This window comes from Trachypithecus francoisi, unplaced genomic scaffold (assembly GCF_009764315.1).
Source record: "Trachypithecus francoisi isolate TF-2019V2 unplaced genomic scaffold, Tfra_2.0 Lachesis_group2, whole genome shotgun sequence".
NCBI lineage: Eukaryota > Metazoa > Chordata > Mammalia > Primates > Cercopithecidae > Trachypithecus > Trachypithecus francoisi.
In genome coordinates, this window is record NW_022681465.1 from 24,301,720 (window position 1) to 24,325,991 (window position 24,272).

General features: G+C 36.5%; 1 long non-coding RNA gene across 1 annotated transcript in view; it reads right to left on the bottom strand.

Annotated features, from left to right (window-relative positions):
- Positions 1–15,000: 15,000 nt before the first annotated feature.
- LOC117064826 overlaps positions 15,001–24,272 on the bottom strand; it is a 99,049-nt gene continuing 89,777 nt past the window's right edge. Inside the window, exon 4 of the long non-coding RNA XR_004429703.1 lies at positions 15,001–15,167. This is a non-coding gene — a long non-coding RNA (uncharacterized LOC117064826). The remainder of the gene's footprint in view (positions 15,168–24,272) is intronic.

Genomic DNA, 24,272 nt, shown 5'->3' on the forward strand with positions numbered 1-24,272 from the left:
AACAATACTTATTTATGCATATATGCTAATATAGTATATATTAACATCTCAGATATATCAATATATAGTAATAAAGTGTAGGCCTTAGTAAGTTATTTGATTCTTAGTTTTATTGAAAATATCATAAATTATCTTGATATAAACAACTTTCTGTTATCTAGAAGAAAAAGAATAAGGGAAAGAGAAAAAAGAAATTGCTCCATGAAAATCTAAAAAATAAATTTTGGAAGAGTGTTGCTGTTTCTGTGCATTGTCTATACTTTCTCCTTATTGTCTCTATTTATTTTGCTTATGCTGTATTTCGCCTTGGAGAACTTTCAAATTATCTGAACGTATGTTTTCATAATTTCTTCTGGATCTTATGTCATGCTTATAAATATATTCTCCCTTCTAAGTTTATAATAAATATCTACCTTAGTTTCATTTAGTTTTTTGTGAATTTACTCTTTAGCAATTTTGTGTACATTTTTCATCTTTCTGGAATGTATTTTGTAAGAAAATATAAAGTAATGGATTCAGCATAATTATTTTCCAAATTGCTGTCCTTTTCCAAGTGGCTGGTTTATTGTACAACCTGCTTCTTTGAATAGTTACTTTTCCCCTCTGCTGATTTGAAATACTGTCCTTATCAAAGATGGTATTTCCATATACTTGGGTCTATTTTATTTTGCTAGTTCTGGCTATTTCTGTGCTAAATCTGTGATGTTTTTATTTACTGTAGCTTTAATATGTTTGAATATCTAAGAGGCTTTTCACTTTCCTTTTTGCTAAAATACAGAGTCATTTAAAAAAAGTAGAGTGGGGATATTATTGACTTTTATAACATTGAATTTGTAGATTAATTTGAGGAAAAATAACACTTTTAAACTATTGAGTCTTTCTATACAAAATTAAGCTAGTTTTTCAAGTCTTATGTTCTGCAGTAGAGTTTTATACTCTTTTTCCTTTAGAAACTATGCATTTCTTGTTAAACTCTCCTGGAATGTTTTGTAGTTTTTGTTTCAATTATTGATATATTTTCCTACTATGTTCTATAAGAAAATATAAAGCTATTTTTGTATATTAAATTTGGGTCCAGGTAAATGCTAAATATCTTGTTTTCTTCTAGTACTTTCTTACTGGCTTACCTTTGATTTCCAGATAGACAATCATAGTCTACAAATTATTAAATTGACTTTTTAAAAATGTTTATAGATCTTACTCCAGTAATCTGTTTTCAGAGTTCTTCCAGAGCAAAGCAAATCTCTAACTGTGATATTGGGCATCCACTCATCTTGTTCCTTATTTTTAACCATTATGCTTCTAGTGTTTTAACATTAAACATGATGCTGGCTTTTGGTTATATATGCTATTATCTTAATTTAGTAACTAGACATTTTTACTATATTGACTTAAAAAAATCAGAAATCAATAACTTTTTAAACCAACTTTTATAAAGTAAGTTTTTATAAATGAATTTTGTCATTTATTTAGAGGACTATAAAATTCATTTTATAAAATGATTTTTAGCCATTTATTTGGATGACTATATGATGAACATTATTTACAGAATTCTTAATTTTGAACCATCCTTGCCTTCCTGAAAATATGAACTTTGTTTTTTTATGGTGGCAATGATATGCTAACTTTACAAATAATTTGGGAAACTTTTTTTTTTTTTTATGTGTTCTGGTATAGTTTAAATAGCATGAAAATTTTATCCCTTGGAGATCTGAAATAATTTATTTGTGAAACTGCAAGACTTGGTGAAGTTTGAGGAAATAGCTCTATAAAAATTAAAATAACCTACAATCATGGATTATTTAATGAATATAGTCCAATTATTTAATATAGTCCTATTATTTAATATTGTCCAGATTGTTATTTAAATTTTTATAGAGCTACTTCCTCAAACTTCCTTGACCCCAGGAGTTGAAGGCCAGTCCAGGCAACATGGAGAAACCCTATCTCTATCAAAAATACAAAAAATTAGCCAGGTGTGGTGTCGTGCACCTCCCTCCAGCTACTCGGGAGGCTGAGGTGGGAGGATCCCTTGAGCCTGGGAGGCGGAGGTTGCAATGAGCTGAGTGAGATTGCTCCACTGCACTCCAGCTTGGGCAACAGAATGAGGCTCTATCTTAAAAAGGGAGGAGGGGAGAGCATTAGGACAAATACCTAATGCATGTGGGGCTTAAAACCTAGATGATGGGTTGATGGGTGCAGCAAACCACCATGGCACATGTATACCTATGTAACAAACCCGCACATTCTGTGCATTTATCCCAGAACTTGAAGTATAATAAAAAAAAAAAAACAGAAATTTTTAATTTGAATTGTCCACTTTATTTTGGTTTAAGTATTTATTAGCTCAAAATTAGGCAAATCTTTCCATACATAGGCATACCTTGGAGATAGTGTAGGTTCAGTTCCAGACTACAGTAATAAAGCAAATATCACAATAAAGTGAGTAAAAACTCACATTTTTTTGTTTCCCAGTACATATGAAAGTTATACTATACATTAGCCTCTGAAGTGTGCAATAGCAATAGCATTATATCTAAAAAAAAGTAAATAACTTAAAAATACTTTGTTGTTTAAAAAAGCTAATGATCATCTGAGCCTTCACAAATCAATCTTTTTGCTGGTAGAAAGGCTTGCCTCGATTTTTTTTTTTTTTTTTTTTTTTTTTAGACGGAGTTTTGCTCTTGTTGCCAGGCTGGAGTGCAGTGGTATGATCCTGGCTCACTGCAATCTCCACCTCCCAGGTTCAAGCAATTCTCCTGCCTCAGCCTCCCAAGTAGCTGGGATTATGGGTGCATGCCACCATGCACAGCTAATTTTTGTATTTTTAGTAGAGACGGGATTTTGTCATGTTGGCCAGGCTGATCTCGAACTCTAGGCCTCAGGTAGTCCTCCCGCCTCAACCTCTCAAAGTGCTGGTATTACAGGTATAAGCCATTGTGCTCCGCCTGCCTTGATATTGATGGCTAGTGACTGATCACAGTGGCGGTTGCTGAAAGTTGGGGTGGCTGTAGCAATTTCTTCCAATAATACAACAAGGAAGTTTGTCACATTGATGGACTCTTCTTTCATGAAAAATTTATCTGTAGCCTGCAGTGCTCTTTGATAGCATTTTACCCATAGTAGAACTTTCAAACTTGGAGTCAATTGTCTCAAACTCTGCTGCTACTTTATCAACTAAGTTTATGTACTCTTGGGAAAACTTGTCATTTCAACAACAGCATCTTCACCAGGAGTGAATTCCGTCTCTAGAAACCTCTTTCTTTGCTCATGCATAAGAAGCAACTCCTTATTCATTCAAGTTTTATTGTGAAATTGCAGCAATTTAGTCACAACTTCCAGCTCCCTTTTTAATTGTAGTTATCTTGCTATTTCTACCACATCTGCAGTTCCTTCTTCCACTGAAGTCTTGAACCCCTTAAAGTAATCCAAGAGGGTTGAAATGAACTTCTTCAAAATTCCTGTTAATATTGATATTTATGTCCACATATAACTTGTGCCAGCTTCTACATCAATGCTTGCTGCTTCACCTTACACTTTTAAGTTATGCAGTTGGCTTCTTTCATTACATTTTATGAACCATCCTCTGTTGGCTTCAAACTTTTTTTTCTGCAGTTTCCTCACCTCTCTCTGCCATGATAGAATTGAAGAGAGGTAGGGCCTTGCTCTGGATTAGGTTTTGGCTTAAGGGAATGTTGTGGCAGATTAAATCGTCCATTCACATCACTAAAACTTTCTCCATATCAGTAATAAGTCTGTTTTGCTTCTTATCATTCATGTATTCACCAAAATAGTACTTTCCTACAAGGGATGTGAAGGACCTCTTCAAGGAGAATTACAAACCACAGCTCCACGAAATAAGAGGACACAAACAAATGGAAGGACATTCCATGCTCATGGATAGGAAGAATCAATATCATGAAAATGGCCATACTGCCCAAGGTAATTTATAGATTCAGTGCCATCCCCATCAAGCTACCAGTGACTTTCTTTACAGAATTGGAAAAAACTGCTTTAAAGTTCATATGGAATCAGAAAAGACCCTACATTACCAAGACAATCCTAAGCCAAAAGAACAAAGCTGGAGGCATCACCCTACCTGACTTCAAACTATACTACAAGGCTACAGTAACCAAAACAGCATGGTACTCGTTCCAAAACAGAGATATAGACCAATGGAACAGAACAGATCCCTCAGATATACCACCACACATCTATAACCATCTAATCTTTGACAAACCTGACAAAAACAAGAAATGGGGAAAGGATTCCCTATTTAATAAATGGTGCTGGGAAAACTGGCTAGCCCGATGTAGAAAGCTGAAACTGGATCCCTTCCTTACACCTTATACAAAAATTAATTCAAGATGGATTAGAGACTTAAATGTCAGGCCTAAAACCATAAAAACCCTAGAAGAAAACCTAGGGAATACCATTCAGGACATAGGCATGGGCAAGGACTTCATGTCTAAAACACCAAAAGCAACAGCAACAAAAGCCAAAATTGACAAATGGGATCTAATTAAACTAAAGAGCTTCTGCACAGCAAAAGAAACTACCATCAGAGTGAACAGGGAACCTACAGAATGGGAGAAAATTTTTGTAATCTATTCATCTGACAAAGGGCTAATATCCAGAATCTACAAAGAACTTAAACAAATTTACAAGAAAAAAACAACCCCATCAAAAAGTGGGCAAATGATATGAACAGGCACTTCTCAAAAGAAGACATTAATGCAGTCAATAGACACGTGAAAAAATGCTCATCATCACTGGCCATCAGAGAAATGCAAATCAAAACCACAATGAGATACCATCTCACACTAGTTAAAATGGTGATCATTATAAAGTCAGGAAACAACAGGTGCTGGAGAGGATGTGGAGAAATAGGAACACTTTTACACTGTTGGTGTGACTGTAAACTAGTTCAACCATTGTGGAAGACAGTGTGGTGATTCCTCGAGGATCTAGAGCTAGAAATACCATTTGATCCAGCCATCCCATGACTGGATATATACCCAAAGGATTATAAATCATGCTGCTAGAAAGACACATGCACACATATGTTTATTGCGGCACTGTTCACAATAGCAAAGTCTTGGAGCCAACCCAAATGTCCATCAATGATAGACTGGATTAAAAAAATGTGGCATGTATACACCATGGAATACTATGTAGCCACAAAAAAGGATGAGTTCATGTCCTCTGTAGGGACATGGATGCAGCTGGAAACCATCATTCTGAGCAAACTATCACAAGGACAGAAAACCAAACACCGCATGTTCTCACTCATAGGTGGGAATTGAACAATGAGAACACTTGGACACAGGGTGGGGAACATCACACATTGGGGCCTGTTGTGGGGTGCGAGGAGGGGAGAGTGATAGCATTAGGAGATATACCTAATGTAAATGACGAGTTAACAGGTGCAGCACATCAACATGGCACATGTATACATATGTAACAAACCTGCACGTTGTGCACATGTATGCTAGAACTTAAAGTATAATAATAATAATAAAAGGCTTTGTAAACCTAGAATTCTGATTCTATGGGCTGTAGTTTTGCTAAATGTCCTGGTCACCTCATCTCAACCAACGAATACTTAAGGAGTGCCAGCTATGTGTAGAACATTGTGCTTGGACCTGCAGAAGGCACAGTTCCTATGCTTTGGGGATTAGTTCTCTCTCTATCTAAACAAATTAGTAGAAACAAACAGAAGTAAGATTAAAAAATTCCCTTCAAGAACTTCCCCTTTGCATTCACAACTTGGCTAAGAGTGCAAGAGGCCTAGCTTTTAGTGTACCTTGGCTTTCAAAATGCTTTTCTCACTAAGCTTAATCTTTTCTAGTTTTTGATTTAAAGTAAGAAACATGTGACTCTTACTTTCACTTGGGACACTTAGAGGCTATTGTAGGGTGATTAATTGGCCTAATTTCAGTACTGTTGTGTCTCAGGGAGTAGGAAGACCTGAGAAGAGAGAGATGGGGAAACAGGTGGTTGGTGGAGAAGTCAGAACACACACAACATTTATCCTTTCAGTTTACCATCTTATATCGGCATGGTTTGTGCTGCCCAAAACAATTACAAAAGAAACACCAAAGATCACTGATCACAGATCACCATAACAGATATAATAATAATGAAAAAGTTAGCAATACTGTGAAAACTACCAGAATGAGACACAGAGACACCAAATGAGCAAAGCATGTTTGGAAAATGATGCTGATAGATTTGTTTAATGCAGGGTTGCCACAAAGCTACAGTTTGTAAAAAAAAAAAAAAAAAAAAATCTGTGAAGTACAATCAAGGGAAGAACAACAGAATGAGGTATGCCTGTAATTTTCTTACTTTATGGAATATTTGTGTTTTCCCCTCATTCCTAATTTTCTGCATATTGATTGTGTTATATTTAGCTGTTTAGGAAGTACTTAATTTTTCACTGTAGGAGTTGCCTCTAGGATTATTCATCTATTGTATGGCATTGCTATTTTCTAATTAATTAATCTTGCTTTTTAAAACTATTACTATTTCCTTCTACTTCCGTTAGGTTTATTTTGTGGTTATTTGATTAATGAGTATTTTTATTTTATATTTAGCAATATTGTGGTAGATTGTGAATCTTGTTCAATTTTTTCCTTTGTTTTTGTTAGGCCATTTTGAAAGCTTTACACTGATCACTTAGTGTATTATTATAACTAATAGTTCCATAGCTTTTTTTTCAAGATTGGTAACATTACTGTCAAGGTCACTGTGAATATTTACATTATGAGTCAGTGTGTGCCATGAGTTCTTTCACAGTGGGTGTTCTTCACTTGTGATTTTTTTGTTTTGAATCATTTTCCAACTGGCTCTATTAAGACTTCACGCATGTTTCTTTTTCAGAAAGAGCTTTTAAGTGATGTTATTCTAGAAGTATTGCAAAATTGAACATTTCCTCCTGCTCTATAAATGTCAGCATGGCTCAATATATAGTTCTTGAGTTCCATTCCCTTTCTTTCAACTTTTTGGAGATGTAGTTCCTTTGTCTTTTTGACCTTGAGTGTTTCTGAAGTGAAGTCTGAATTTATCCATTGTCTTTTTTTTTTTTTTTTTTTAAACATTTGTAGGGGATCTGATTCTTCTCCTTCAGTGTTTATAAGAGCTTGTCTTTCTCTTTGGAATTCAATAATATCATTAGGAAATATCATGATTTTAAAATTATTTGTTCATGGAACACAGCAAGCCCTTTCAATAGGAACATACAGGTTTTCTTTTAGAAAAGCAATGTTTACTGATAAATAATTTCATGTTTTATTCTCCTCTTTATATAATGACTGCCTTCCAAATCTACCCTCTTCATTTCTGTGTTATTTTCTTGAGGTATCCTTCCATGTTACAGCCATGTTTCTACCAGGGTTGGCTTATCATATTGCTGATTCCAATTTGGATTTCATTTCTGTAATGGTGTTTTCCCTTAGCTATCCTGACTCACTTTTAAATCTTCCTCAGTCAAAATAGCATCTCACCTTTGTTCTCTTGCATCTTTCTCTTTGATATAACTATGCATTTGGGATATTTTGTCTAAAATTTTCTTCTGTTTCCTGTAGTATCTGTTTCAAAATATTTTCTTCACCTGCCTTTTATTGGGTATGTTTCATTCTTTTTTATCCTTTATGCTATCAACCTTATTAGCTTTTTTTCTGTATATCATTAATTTTTGACTGAGTTATCAGTCAGGGTTAAGGTGCAGATACAGGAAGCTACTTTAGCTCTTTTAAGTGCAAAGCATTTACAACTGGAAAGTTTGTGTTACAACATTACCAGAAGGACAGGAGGAACAAGTTCTAAGCTGGACTACGTGGAATGATTCCTAGAATGGTACTCCAAAACTGGTATACCATGGTAGCTACTTCCTCTGCAACAGTTAAGCTGCCTTGGTAACAGGTGGCAGGTACAGGCACTGGTGGTTGGGTAGATGTGGTAGTAGGAGTTTATAAAAGTTATCTTCTGATTACTTAAATTTTCATAGAGAAGTTGGAAGCAAGCTCATCATTTAAGAGTGAGGAAGCAGGAGGAGATGATGAAAATTTGAGGCAAAAGAAAAAAAGGAAAATGGTTTTCTAGGAGAGTAGCAAATGAACAGGCTAGGGAAATGTAGTATGAGAGTCAAGGAGTATTATAGGGTGGTTTGAGATTTGCAACTATGAATTCAAAGTGAGACTAGACAAGGTAATTGTGTGTTTTTCTTCAGCCACGTCCTGCTACAGGGGCACAAGTATGGGGTGGTTGAAAGGTTACATTTAACCAGGGTTAGACGTTTCCAGGTGTTTACAATGATGGGGAGAAAGGGGAAGTAAGTTAAGGGTGTATAGTAGGAAGGATTATAATGATTGACCATGGAAATAAAGCTTACCTAGAAAGAGAATATCAGGAAGATTGGGGACAGTAAAATGTTGGTAAGACGAATAAGCTGGAGTCTGACGGGGTCAAAGGATTGCTGGAGTTGGGGTGCTAAGTGGAGTGAGAGGAATAAAATGAGGTAGTTATTCAGCAGTAGGGTATGTGAAATTATGATTACGCAGAGATAAAAGTTATAATATTAAGGTTTATGGTATGACAACTAAAATAATGTTGAAGACAAGATCATTGGAGGAGAAGAGTTCAAGCAACTGAGGAAGCAGAGAATTTGAAGGGTCATCTACATGTATATTAAAACTCCAAAAATTAAGGAAGGAATAGTCATGAGGATATGGACAATGAGCCAGAAGTGGAAGTATTTGAAAATCAAGAGGGAGTAATCTGGAGGAAGGTCTGGAGATGGGGCAACATTGAGGGATAGGAGGTGACGTACTATCATGCCAAGAAATGTCAAGCTGGAAGTTTTTAGGTGGACGGAAGTGAGAAAGTAGCAATGAGCAACAGAGAAGATCTCCAACCACTCCCATGCTCAGTGATAAGAGGGCAGGGAGAAAATCAGCCTTTGCTTGAAAGGACTGTGTGGGGAAGCAGTGCCAAGTTTCCCTTGTGAAAAGGTGAGAGAAGAGGCTGGGGATGGGTACGATTGTGCTGATGATGGACACGTTATGAGAATCTGAAGGTCTAGTAGGAAGATTTCAAGAAGGATGAGAGAAGATCATAGAAGAAGAGCTATCAGAGCCTTATGGAGATTATAGGGTAGGAGATGAGTGTTGAACTAGACATTTGGGACTGTTTAAGATAAAAAAGACTAAAGGTCACAATAAGATTCACCTTGGTTAATTCAAGGTGAGTGGTAGCAAGGCTGAGTGTTATGGGCAGGAACAGTTATGTGCTTGAAGCTCCCTCAAGAAATGGGGAAGTAAGTCTTTGACTCAGTAGATGAACCCCAACTGAACTTCATACTATAGGGTTAATAAGCCTGGGGGAGGCATTTTCCTGACTTTGACACAGTCCATGGGTTTACTGTGGACCCCAGGTCAGGGAGGGGCTCTTTTTTGAACCTTAGTGGAGTTGAAATTCTGGGGAAGCTTGATGCTACTTTATGTAGCATCTTCATCACTGGTAATCTAGGTAGAAGGCCTGGAGGAGAACTGATGTCAGTCTCTGTGAACTGGCCTTATTGATTTCTGGTGATTGACAATAGGGTTATACATGGGACCACTGATTTGCTATTTGTCAGAGAGTAGGTGGATCTCAATCAGGTTTACACGGACATTGTTTGAACTGTCTTCTTAAAACTTAGGTGGCAGGCTAGAAGATTTTATGTATGTACACGTGTTGGGGCAGTGGTGGATGAGCTTGGACAGTAGGCAACTTGTAGCTTTGGTTTAGGTATGTTGTTTCTAACACTTTCTCTCAAGATCTGATTAATCATCTGCCTTGAGACATGTGTCACTGTGTGTGTGTGTGTGTGTGTGTGTGTGTATGTGTGTATAGGGGTTAGTTTAGGACAGTATACAGGAAAAAAGGACCGTCTTCTAATATTGTTTTTTTGAAATATATTGATGAATTATCTCAGGTTCACACAAAATGAAGATATCACAGTACATGTATGTGGTACATGTATGTATGTATGCATGTGGGGACAGTGGTACACGGTACCTTCTTCAACTTTGCCTCATGGTTTGTCCTTGGGTATGCAAATCTGACTCAAGTTGGGTACTTCTTTTTTCTCTCCATGGTTCCACCTGGCCGTTGGTATTTTCCCTGTTTACTTAAAGGATATTGGGCTTTCTATTTATTTATTTGTTAATGTTAAGATATTTAGGTGACAAATAAAGATTATATATATTCAAAGTACACAACATGATTTGATGTATGTATATATTGTATAAGAATTATAAAATCAAATGAACATATCCATCACCACACATGCTGTACCTTAGATCCCCAGAACTTGTTTATTTTATAACTGAAAGTTTGTACCCTCTGATGAATATCTGTCCATTTCTCCTATCTCCTACTCCCTGGTAACCACTGTTTTAGTCTCTGTTTCCATAAGTTTGACTTTTCAAAATTTTCACATGTATGTGAGATCTTACAGTATTTGTCTTTTTGTGTTGGGCTTATTTCACTAAGCATAATGTCCTCCAGGTTCATCTGTGTTGATATATACATTCCACGCTCATGGCAGCATTATTCACCAAGATATGGAATCAATCTTGGAATTTGATGGACAAATGGATAAAGAAAATGTGGCATACACATACACACAAACACACATATACATACTATATATAATACATTAGAATATGATTCAGCCATTGGAAAAAAGGAGCTCTCTTTTTAAAAAATCTACCCTCTGATCAAGATTATGGAGATATATTTTATCTCTCAGTATTCTCCTGTGGTTGGGTTTAAATTATATGTGGAAGAGTAGATATTACTGGAAATTTTTATGTTGTGGGAGTTCCCTAGTATTATTAAAGATGACATTTTTGTCTTTAGATCAGGTTTACGTTGTTTTGATAGACCTCAAGAATGGTTATGCAAGTATGTTCTCATGGTGCCGTCTTCTTGTAAGTCCTTGCTTGTGTCTCTTGCTTTCTTACTAAGTAACCGAGTATTATCTTTTCAAGAGCTTTCATTTATATGTTGCTAGAGTATGTGTTGACTAAATTATTAATAATTTTGTTGATGTCAACAAAGAACATGAATCACTAGGTGATACTGATGTCTGCACATATCCATGCTACTCACAGTTTTTCATGACTTGAGGATAGAATTCAAAGCACATAGTACCATGAACACAGTCACAAATATTAAATATTTTAATAATGTTCAAAATATCTTGAAGTTAAAATATTTTGGATTATATTAGTTTTCTATTGCTGAGTAACAAATGACCACACGTTTAGTAGCTTAAAACAATATTCATGTTGTTTTGTTCACCCTTCCATAGGTTAGAAGTCTGGTATGGCATGACAGAGTTCATTTAGATTATCACAAGGCTAAAATCAGGGTATTTGTTTGGATGAATTCTCATCTGAAGACTCTAGAAAAATTTGCTTCTAAACTTTTTTTTTTTTTTTTTTTTGAGACAGGTTCTTGCTCTGTTTCCCAGGCTGGAAGTGTAGTGGTGAGAATATCTGCTCACGGCAGCCTCAACCTCCTGGGCTCGAGCAATCCTCCTGCTTCAGCTTCCCACATAGCTGAGGCCATAAGTGAATGCCACCACTATACACAACTAATTTTTAAATGTTTTTGTAGAAATGGGGTCTCATTCTGTTGCCCAGGCTGTTCTCGAACTCCTGGGCTCAAGTGATCCTCCCTCCTTGGCTACTAAGTACCTCCTTAGTACTCCAAAGTACTAAGATAACAGATATGATAACAGATATGAGCCACTGCATCTGGCCTAAATTCATTTTTTTGTTGTTGGAAAAATTCAGTTCCTTGTAGTTGTAGAACTGAGGTTTGTCTGCTTTGTGCTGGCTGTCAGCTGGATGCTGCTCTCAGCCCCTGTAGGCCACCCACATTCTCTGCCACATGTGTTAGTCAGGGTTCTCCAGAGGAACAGAACCAATAAGATATTTATATTTATATTACTTGAATATTTGTTAATATTTATTTATTATAAGGAATTGGCTCACATGATTATAGAGGCTGAGAAATCCCATGACATACCATGTGCAAGCTAGAGACTGAGTACCCACAAGAGCTGGTGTTACAAGTTCTAGTCTGAGTGCAGAAGACTGATGGCCCAGATTGAAAACAGGCAGGAAGAGTGAATTCTACCTTACTCTGCTTCTGCTCAATTCAGACCTCCAATGGATTGGAACAGGCCCACCCACATTGAGGACAGTAAGCTGCTTTACTCAGTCTATTGATTTAAAGGATTCACACTTTTAAAGTGTCTTTGGAGTCATCAAGAAACATCCTCGCAGACACACCCAGGGTAATTTGTAACCAAATACCTAGACACCTGGTGGCCCAGTCAAGTTGACACATAAATTCACCATCATGCCATGTAACTTCTTTCATCTTCAAAGTCAGTGTGGTAGGCTGAATAATGCCTCACCCGAAAGATTTCTATGTCCTAATCCCTGCAACCTGTGAATATGATATCTTATATGGCAAAGAAGATTTTTGCAGGTGTGATAATTACGATTTTTGACATGGGAGATTATCCTGGATTATCTGGATGAGCCTGATGTAATCACAGGCATCCTTTTATGGGAGAAGGCAATATGACAACAAAAGCAGAGATTGCTGTGATGCAGCTAAGAGCCATGGAGTGCTGAAGCCTCTGGAGCTGGAAGAGCAAGGAACAGATTGTCTCCTGCAGCTTCCAGAAGGAATCAACCCTGCTGACACCTGCATTTTAGCCCCTTAGGACTTATTGTTCTAAGATTTCTGACCTCCAGATCTGTGACAGAATACATTTACATTGTTTTAAACCACCAAATTTGTCATAATTATTTACAGTTCAATAGGAAGTGAACACAGTCTGCAAAGGGGAATTTTCCCCTCATTAAATCTCACTTGCACCTTGAAACTCTCTTAACTTCCTTTCCTGAAACCATAGGGAGAAAATTCTCTGCTTTTAAAGGGCTTATGTTATTAAGCCTGGCTCACTCAGAGTTGAGTGCTAACTTAACTGATTAACTGATTTGAGTCTCTAATTATGATACAGCTACAAAATTCCTTCACAGCAGCACTAGTATTTGAATAGCTGGGAGAAGATGTTTGTACACAAGATGCCAGAAATCTTGGGGGGCTGTCTTAGAATTTTGCCTACCACCAAAGATGGAAAACTTTTAAGGTGTCTTGGGAGTAATTAAACTTTAAAATAATTTAGAATTGAAATATACTTGGTCTTATGGTTATTAGAGGTTAATTAAAATTTTTCTAGTTTTTTGATTTAGGAGTTCCATTGCAATTCTGAATTAACATAGGAACATATTACATCTAGCAATTTTTATGACAGGAAAATGTATAGCCTTCCACAAATACTGTCTTTCTTTGCTTTCTCTAAGTTTTCTTCCCTGCCTTACAATGCATGAACACACAAGAAATAATTTTCTTTTTTTTTTTTTTTTTTTTTGAGGCGGAGTCTCGCTCTGTCGCCCGGACTGGAGTGCAGTGGCCGGATCTCAGCTCACTGCAAGCTCCACCTCCTGGGTTTACGCCATTCTCCTGCCTCAGCCTCCCGAGTAGCTGGGACTACAGGCGCCCGCCACCTCGCCCGGCTAGTTTTTGTATTTTTAGTAGAGACGGGGTTTCACCGTGTTAGCCAGGATGGTCTCGATCTCCTGACCTCGTGATCCGCCCGTCTCGGCCTCCCAAAGTGCTGGGATTACAGGCTTGAGCCACCGCGCCCGGCCAAGAATGGTTCTATCTTAAGTTAGCTAAAAGACACATGCAGTTGCTTTACTTTGGAGACCTGCTTCTGGATTTTTTCTTGATTGCCACATCTCTTGTTGTTGTTTAGGGATATGTTTTATTTTTTCCACTGTCATTTTTAACTCTCAGCCATCTCAAGAAAATCGAATACTGTGTTTATTTGGTCACCTGTATCATTTATCTACCCTCAAGCATTCCTCCTAACTCTCATAAAGAGTAAATGCCTTTTTTTGGAATGTGTTTCTTAATGAACACTGTTTCATTTTTTTCTTTGTGCATTATTTTGAATTTTTTATTTTTTACTAGTGGTAGAGAGCATCCAATGGAAGTAAAATTTACTTCCATTAGATGTTCTGTTATAGTTTGTAAACACTGTTTATCTAATAAACTAGCATTTTATTAGGAAAAGATCCTGGAACTCAGTAAAAAATTAAAACTGAATTATGTTTCTTTAAGAGGCTCTCTTAAAAATAAAAATGTCTTCTTAATTTTCACTGTGAGAACCAAGTGTAGTGTGTTTAATTTTCCACCTAGAACAATCGAAGGACACAGGTTAAATGAATAACATCATAAGGTTTCTGAATGTGCCAAATGCTTTCTCTACAAATGTCTTGGCTATTCTATAAAGAAAATCTCACAAGAAAGATGACACTGCTTTACAAGCCCTGCCTGAGATCTGAAAACAAGAAAATTAAGAATAGAAATGTCTGAAATGGAAGAATATTGGGAGGATATTTAATTGAATGATATTCTTTCAGTTATGTCCTTACACACACATTTTCATTGAATGTGAAACCTAAACTTGCTAATCTGCCAAAAGAAAATGTCAGATTAGTGATTAATTTGCTTTCATCAAGATGTTTATTGGAACCTGGTTATATTAGCATATATTCAGCTAATAGAGTTTTTATATTTCTTAACATCCGAGTAATACATCCTTGCAGATTTTACCAGTTATACTGCTAATAGATACAAGTTAGGCTGCTTCGTTTAAATTTTCATTTTATATAGTTAACAATTTTTAACCCTAAATCTATAACTGAGTAGGGAAAAATTAGTTTATTATTGATGGTTAACTTTCTAAGTGTTTTTTAAAAATCATACATTGTGAAAGAATTCTGGGGTTTATTTCAGTGCATGGGCTGTATTAATAATAAGCTATTACCAAAATAATGCTCTATAACCTTCAAAACTTCATGATTCACAAAAATGTGAATTTATTCCCATGCTCAAGGGTGTACATTTGACTGCAGTTTGATCTAGGCTGGAGGAGTTGGGTAATTCTTCTTCAGCTGCCGATTGGGGTTACATCTGCTTTACGTGTCTTCCAGTGTTCTTGGACCAGTGTGTCTACTCAGCAGTTCCTGCGTAAAGAGCGAGAACACAAGAGCCAGACTTAACTCTGCAAACATGTTTAAGGCCTCTATGCCTATCATCCTCTAAGGTTCCATTGGCTCAAGTTAGTATGTGCCCGAAACCCAAATCCACGGGGCAGGGAAATACACCATGCCCCCAGAGGGGTGGTGAAGGGTAGAAGGAGTATTTACTGAATAGTAATCCATTAATCCAAACTATTTCATGTGTTTTGTTCTTTAGGTTAAACACTGTATAATACCGAAAAGATCCCTTTCTGTGAATTAAGGTGCAGGCAAACTATCTCTTGTTTTTCAGGCATCTAATAATATTGCGGTTAAATGTTAATTTAAGTGTAAATTTGCCAATCCTTATTTTAGAATCCCGAGATGAATTCTTATGTGTTTAAGCAGCTATTTGACTTGTTTTTGGTTATTTTCATTACAGATATATAATCGTATATATTATATACATATATATGATAGATTGATAAAGCTCACGCGTTCCTTTTTCCTCATATTTTTCCTCTAAGAGCAAACATAGCCCTGGTAGGAGAGAATAAATAGAAGAATGGATGCCCTGTTAAACTGTCTGCTCTGCCAAGGCAGAAGTCATATCTGTCTCTGCTGCTGTATCTCAGGACCTAGCCTAGTACATTGCGCTGAGTAGGCTGTCAATGAATACTCAACCGACTGATTACCGACTTGCAAGAGAATCAACCACTGTGGTGTCCTATTTTATCTTGGCTTCATTTTGCATTAGTACATACAGTACCAGAGAATACAAGTAATATTTTCCTTATTGTGATAAAATACAAATAACATAAAATTTATCATTTTAACAGTTTTTACTTATTTGCTTATTTGCTGTAATACATGCTTCAGCTTTCCTTTCTGTAAAACAATAATATCCAAATGGTATTTTCCCATTTCTTCCCATGCTTTTACTACATTTACAACTGTCGTACAATCATTGCCACTATGCAGTTTCAGTAGTTCATCATCATCCCAAATAGAAATCCTGTCCCTATTAAGCAGTTGCTCCTCGTCTCTCTTCCTCCAATCCCTTGGCAAACACTAATCTGCTTTCTGTCTCTATGGATTTACCCATTCTGGACATTTCATACAAATGGAATCATATAGTATTTGACTTTTTGTATCTAGCTTATTTAGCATCACGTTTGCAAGATTTATCCATGTTGTAGCATTTAGTACAGTCATCGCTTGGTATCTGTGGGGGATTGGTCCTAGAACACACCCCCACATACCAAAATTCACATGTGCTCAAGTCCATTATATACAATGGCATAGTATTTGCATATAACTTATATCTTCCTGTATACTTTAAATCATCTCTAGATTACTTATGATAGCTAATACAACGTAAATGCTGTGCAAATAGTAGTTATATTGTATTTTAAGAATTTGTATTATTTTTATTGTTCTTTTATTGTTTTCCTAAATATTTTTGATCTGTGGTTGGTTGTATCTATGGGTGTGAAACCTGTGGATACAGAGGGTTGACTGTATTTCATTTGCATGACCAAATAATATTCCATTGTATGGATATATCTATTTGTTGGTTGATGGATATTTATGAAAATAATGTTTATATACATAGTAATTGATTTAAGATATCATTTGAGATCTAATACATTAACAGTCTCAGAGGTTTTGTTTGATTCTCTCTGGAGAACACATCAGTGAAGTGGGACTGTTCTATTAAGTTGAGCTGGAAATAGAAGAAGAGAACTGGAAGATTTTCTAGCAAAATAATATTAACACAGTGAATGGTGAACTTCCACCGCCCAATTAAACTGTGATATTGTGAAATATTTTTTAAGCTTCAGTCAAGATTGTTATGATCAGATATCACAATCACTTGACAGCAATTTGGTAGGGAACCAGGAATTGCAGCTGCTTATTTTAATTGTGACTTTGATCTTGTATCTTTTACTTATTTGCTGTAACACATGCTTCAGCTTTCCTTTTTATAAAACAATAATATCCAAATGGTACTTTCCCATTTCTTCCCATGCTTTCTGTGCCAATTTTATGTGCATTTTCCAACCTCCTTCTGCTCTCCAGAAATGTTTTAAATCTCAGATCATGTGAGATTCTGATTTAAGATTTAAAAATACTTCCCTCCCTGAAGGTTTATTACCCAATTAGTATCTGAAAGGATCTGCATAACTATTTCATTATCCATAGAGTCCAAGAGGAGTGCAATGGAATTAATTTAAAAGCTTAGAAAATAAGATATATGAGTAAAATGAAAGGAATTGCCATTATGTAACTTGGAGAAATGAAGACTGAAATCTTTAATACATGAAGGACTATAATATAGAGGAGGATGAATGATTTTTCTCTGTCTTCCAAGAGAATAGAATAAGAGAAAATGGATTTAAGCAATAGCAGCCTGGATTTAGATCAGAAATAAAAAAAAAAAAAAAGGTTTCTAACTCTAGGGAGTGTCAGGTGGTTTATCAGTGTCCTTGTTAAGCCCCAGCAAAGATTTAAGGAAAAGAAAGTGGAGGGGAAGAATTACTTTGTTAACATTGTTTATTAAGAGATGTTCCTAAATACCCTTCCTTGTGAATGTCTAGACTATGATAGATTACTACCTGTTTTGGATGATCACAGTCCCTAAGGAAAATAGGAGGCACCAGACTCCCATGTTTCTTCTCCACAGAAGTGCCTACTACATTCTTTGCAGCAGGAAACCATTTAATACAATTTAGTTAAGTGAATAATCCCCTCTTCTTAAAGATGAGACAACTGAAGTAGTATAATTGTCTGCCCTCAGATCAAGCAGCTAGGATTAGATTCATACAGTTATTTAAGACAAAATGTAGATTTGTGGCAGAAAATAGATTTTTACCTGTTTTGGACCAGAACGCTGGATAACAACCCGGAACTGAAATGGGCAGAAACACTTCCTGCAATGCCCTAGATGCCTGGAGGGTTTATAGATCAACAATTCAGTAACCTTCAATCAGCAAAGTCAGTCGGTGACCTGGTTCTAGTGAGCAAGATACATCTAATACAGAGCCATTTATTTTAAAATGATTTAAAATAATATGTTTGGTAATATTTACTGAGTTCCCACAGTATATGAGGCAATGTGTAAGTTCTAGTGGGAAGCAATACATAAGATAAAAAAGATGCCCATGGAATAACTTGGAGCTGAACTATCCCTCATTTGTAAGGCATCCATGCAATATGAAGGTTAAATGTTAGGGAGAAAGTACATAGGAAAATGTACAAAGCAAGCAGCTTTGTGTTTTCTCTGAAGGTATCGGAGGGCAGGCTCACAGACTTATCTCTCCACCTTTTAGTCCAGCCCAGGTTGACCTGCTCCCCTCAGCACTTCACTGTATTCTGCTTCCAGCATGTACTTGTCAGATCCCCAACTAGTCCTATGCAGACCTATAACCTACATTTTCATTCTCTTGGTGCCTCAGACATCAGGACTTCCATGGTTCTGAAGGGAGGGAGAGCAGTTAAAATGGCATTTGAAGGACTGTTGTTTTGGTCCAGGGTGGGTTAGTCACTGGCAGGGCACAGACAAGAGCCCTCGGCCTGACTCTGAGGTGCCAGTGTAGAATCTTGTTTTAACTTGCATGAGAGAAGTAAAGTAGTGAGAATTAAAATTTATCATGGAGTGAGGGAAACTGTCAAGCAGCATTGATAGTAGATGCTGAGAAGTAAAGAGGAAAAAAATTGTTAAAATACTAGTTATAACAAATATGTAAATTGGCAATTAGGTATAATTGCTATGTACCACAACAATGATCATCATTAAATGTCATATTCATTTAGCATATAGTTAATTTAATTTCAGTACAACCTATTCCTTTGTTCATTTTTCAAAATTTGCTTTTGTGCCTGGTTGTTTGGGGCATATAAAACAATATAGGGGATGACACCCATTTATAGAATAAAATATCCATCTCTATAATTGTTCCTGACATTTGGGTTGCTGTTTCATAGATAATGCTGGTTAAAAAAAGATTGTTATGTTAAAATAGATAATATTTCAATGATATTTCTAACCTGAAACAATTGGCATATTGTTTTAGTTGCTTTAACTGCCTTCCCTAAAGAAAACATACTTATTTTCAGGGCTGACTGCTGTTGGCATAATAAAAAATTGTTCCTAACATTAAGTTGAGAAGCAATTTAATCAATAAGACTGTTTTACATTTGGCAATTTCAGAGTTTCTAGTTTCTACCTCCTGCTTCCTTAGCAAAAACTGAATAGAGAATTGGGTTTTCTGTTCGTGAGATACTTTACTCAAGCATTGCCTAAAATTGTTTTTTTTTTAGGTAAGATTTAACCAAAAGATAATCAAAAGTAGTTTTCTCTTGGTCATGTCTCATCCTTGCTTGGGCATTGCTTTTAACCTTGATGAAAGTAGTATTAAGTTTGTATTTTGATTTTAAGATTGAAAAGTTAATGTAGGCACTAAGGAAATCAACTAAAACAAAACTTGGGAATAAACTTTTACAATTATGAGAAAAAAGGCAATTAGTTCCTTGATATCAGATAGGCCCTGGGCTGACCCACTTAATGAAACTTCTTTAACCCTCTATTGTCTATGATCTGAGTTGAGCTGTAATTCCTTTGTCATCAATTTGATGTTTGTTTTTTTCTTTTCCCTTGAAGGAATTATCCCACATTCTTGGCAGCCTTCCAAAACTGCAGTGGAACCAAGGACTTTGTGTATTTGAATTTTTAATTGTAAACATTGTGACAAGCATTGGCAAACTGGGAGTTGGCAGAGTTGGTGTGATGTCATAGAAAATAATTTCCTTTGTTTTATTTAAAAAAGGTTTCCAAGTTTCCCCCAAGTAAGTCTGGCTTTTATCTCAAGCTATGAGAGAGCCGTTTGCCAGATGTCAGAACCAAGACATTGTCTTTGATTTCTAAGGACTTTACCCAGGGTGACCTGGATTATTCCTCTCTGTGAATTGAATGCAAACCTCTTAAATATCACTCCATTTCTCCAGGCCACTGCACTGACTCTTTCTTCCATTTATCTTGCCCTATATATCTTCAACCTTTGTCTTAGGCAATACTTTCTCCCTCTCAATTCCCTTAGCACAAAAGTGATTCTCAAACACTGTCATATCCTTCAAATATATTCAGAAAAAGATATTGATCTCCAGACTGATTTCATCCTTTAGAAACATGCAAGTTACAGATTCATGAGTCTGATGTCAGTGGCAAAATCCTGTACCAGGTTATTAAACAAGTGTTTTGCTAGCACTTAGGATAAAAGTCAGTGATTAATTATGAGGGTCTGCCTAAATTTTCTAGGAACAAATGGCAAACCAATTTCTCCTTAAATAGGTTCCCTGATTGGGAGGTCTGAGAAACTAGATAGGGCGTTTTGATTCTGGCAAGGCATTTGAAGTAGTTGCTTGAGATGGCTTCTTGGACAAGATAGAGAAAAACAGATCTGTGTGAAATGGCTGTGTCTGGTAGGAACAGTTGTAGTTACTCAGTAAAATTATATAATTTAGGAGGTGGTCTTTAGGGGTATGCAGAAGCTTCTAGTCTTACCCCAACCCCAGTAACCATTTTGATTTATAATTTAGGTGGGTCATGGAAAGCTCTTTTTCATTCTCTTGTTGACTAAGTTCTATTTGATCTCCAAAACCCCATTCCAGTGTCCCCTCTTAATGGAAGTTCTCTGTCACCCTCAGGTCTGATTTAGAGGTCTTTCCTTTGTACTCCTAGAAAGTTTTTCATGGTGCTTACCACACTGTACTATGGTTCCTCATTTTCCTGTTTTCTTTGCTAGGCTATAAAGTCCCTGAGATGAAAGACCAATCTTATTTAATTTTATATCCCATAGCATCTGGCACTTAGTATCCATCAGTAAAATTTTGTTGAATAGGTAAATGGATGAGTGGATTAATGCTATACTTATTATTTTTACATGACACAAAAATACATAATGTGAGAAATAACAGAATTAAGATTCTGAGAGAATTAAGTGGTTTTAAAAATGGGTCCAATTAAAAAGATTTAGTATCTCTACTTCATTGATCCTACCATCTTTTATTGTCTGTTATCCCCTTGCTATTCTCTGTTACCTGTTCACCAAGCTTAATTTCATGCTTTATCATTATAATCACTCTTTTGTGTCTCTCTGGATTTGTCTTTCACACATGCATAACTCTGGATAAATACAACTCTTTAGTTACATCATGGATAAACATGGTTGGGGAAAAGCCCGCCACCGTGCTGACTTGCTGCACTTTCAATTCATGACTGCCCACATGAAATGGGCTCCTAGCACAGCCAGCAATCATTGTCTACATCCCTAATCCATTTTCTCGCCAACTTACTCAGATGGCCATTTTAGACTTTTCCCCCTCTCTCCAAATGCTATCACCACCTCCTCATTCTTGCTCTCAGCAGATGACCATTCTTCCTCTTCACTGAAGTAATGTAAGCAATCTGATGAGAATTTCCACATCATCAACACTTCCTGTGCACCCACATACTTTGCATTCCTTCATTTTTTAGAGAGATGACTTATCTATTGACCCAGCACATAGCCACCATTATACAGTGGGTCCCACTTCTCTCATTTCCACAAGAATATCATCCCAGCAATTACAGCACTCCTTACAGTCATGTTTTTTCCTCTCTACTATGTCAGATTCATAAGCATATAAACATGCTAATATTTCCATGGGATTCATGAAAGTTTTACAGCATCAAAGAGCCTCATTAGATTCATTTTCTAATGATTCTTTATAATCAGCACCACATTGTCCATTTTGTCATCACTTGCCTGTTATTGCAGCCTTGGAGATCACACCATCTCGTAGCATAGCATATTGTAACAAACTGATCTTCTTTTATTGCATGGTGTGACTAAACATGTTTAATCATAAAAAACCTTCTTTAAAAAATGAAAAATAGGCCGGGCGCGGTGGCTCAAGCCTGTAATCGCAGCACTTTGGGAGGCCGAGACGGGTGGATCACGAGGTCAGGAGATCGAGACCATGCTGGTCTACACGGTGAAACCCCGTCTCTACTAAAAAATACAAAAAACTAGCCGGGCGAGAGGCTGAGGCAGGAGAATGGCGTAAACCCGGGAGGCAGAGCTTGCAGTGAGCCGAGATCGCACCACTGCACTCCAGCCTGGGCGACAGAGCGAGACTCCGTCTCAAAAAAAAAAAAAAAAATGAAAAAAAAAATGAAAAAATAAGTGATTCGAATGCTTATAGTATTTAAACTCTCAGATAAATTATCTTCTATTGTACCATAAACAATTGTTATGAGGAATTTAAGAAAGAGTAATGTGTATAAAGAACTTAGCATAATACATGGCATAGAACAATTGCTTAATAAATGATTTCCATTATTATTCTACAACAATTTGATATATATTTAGAAAATTGTGAAGAGATTCAGTATCATGTAAATAATTTTGCTTAGCTTAAAGAGAATACTCATAAGCAAGTGAGATCTGTGTCCTCAGACATGAAAAGCTCTTATAAGGAAAGGGACCTATAGTTTATGTGGAGCATCATCATGCCCAAAAAGGACAGAATCACCTTTTTAATATATAGACAAAATTCCTAGATGTGTGACCCTGTCAACAGTGCTCTGGCCTGCCTTAAGAGGAAGTGACATCTCCGGGCGTGCAAGTATTCAAATGCAGAGGGTACTTATTGTCACAGATACATCTGAAAAATGCTTTTACAGGTTGGGAGACTTGAGCAGATGATGATAATGTTCCTTGCTCCATAAGTACATGTTCATATATATATATATATAATATATATTATTTTTATATATTATTTAGATATTATATATAATATATAATCCATATTTCTATTAGAACTGTTCCCATATATTATTCATATTAGCTGATAAGTTCCTAGGTAGCAAGAGCCATGTCAGTTTTAACTGTTTTTTTCCAGTCTCTAACCAAGTGCTAAGAATATTGTAGATACTTGGTATTAGGATTAGAGCAAGCTAATTGAATATTTTTCTTTCCATTGAAGGAGACTGAGAATTTCCATCCATTCCTGGAAATCATTAAATTAGGATTAATGATTATCTATACAGAGAATCTATACTGCATGGCTTGATGTTAGACAAGGTCAGAAATTCGTTTGCTTATTCAGCCTGTCACTTTCAAATCATTCAATAAACATTAAGCGCTTCTTACTTTACATTAATAATACTTGATGTTAGGGAATCAAAGATTATAAAGAACTTTTCAGCTCTATTAATGTGATTTGTATTTATGCTGAAAGACTATTTAGATGTGAAGAATATTTAGATGTGAGATATATGGGGAAGTTTTAGCCTACTTGATGAGGAAACTAAATTATAAAGTTTTATTTTGAATATACTTATATAAAAATTCATGGTTGTATTAGTTGGAGTTGTTGTAGTTTGATAGAAAACCCAGTCTAGGGCTGGGCATGGTGGCTCACACCTATAATTCCAGCACTTTGGGAGGCCAAGGTGGGTGGATCACCTGAGGTCAGGAGTTCAAGACCAGCCTGGCCAACATGGTGAAACCCTGTCTCTAGTAAAAATACAAAAGCTGGGCGTGGTAGCACGCACCTGTAATCCCAGCTACTTGGGAGGCTGAGGCAGGAGAATCACTTGAACCTGGGAGGCAGAGGTCGCAGTGAGCCAAGATCATGCCATTGCACTCCAGCCTGGGTGACAGAGCAAGACTCTGTCTCAAAAGAAAACAATAAAAAGAAAAGTAAAGAAAAGAAAACCCAATTTAAACTAGCTTAAGCAAGAAAGGGAACTCATTGGATCATGTTTCTGAAGGCTAGGGTATTTCTTGTTTTCAGCACTGCCAGATCCAGTTGACAGACATAATGAGAATGAAACCACCCTTTTTATCTTGGTGCTACATCCCTTCAGAATTTGGCTTCCTTCTCAGGTGAGTTTTCTCCTTGGGCTGTCCCCTAGCAGCGCAGACTTGTGTCTTCCCAGATTCAAGCATAGCAGAAAGGAAAGAAATTCTCACTTAGTGTCTACGGCCAAAGGTCTGGAACCATCTCTGATGTGGTCATGCGCTCTTTGCTTAATCAATTGTTGTGCTTGGGGACAGGGGAATG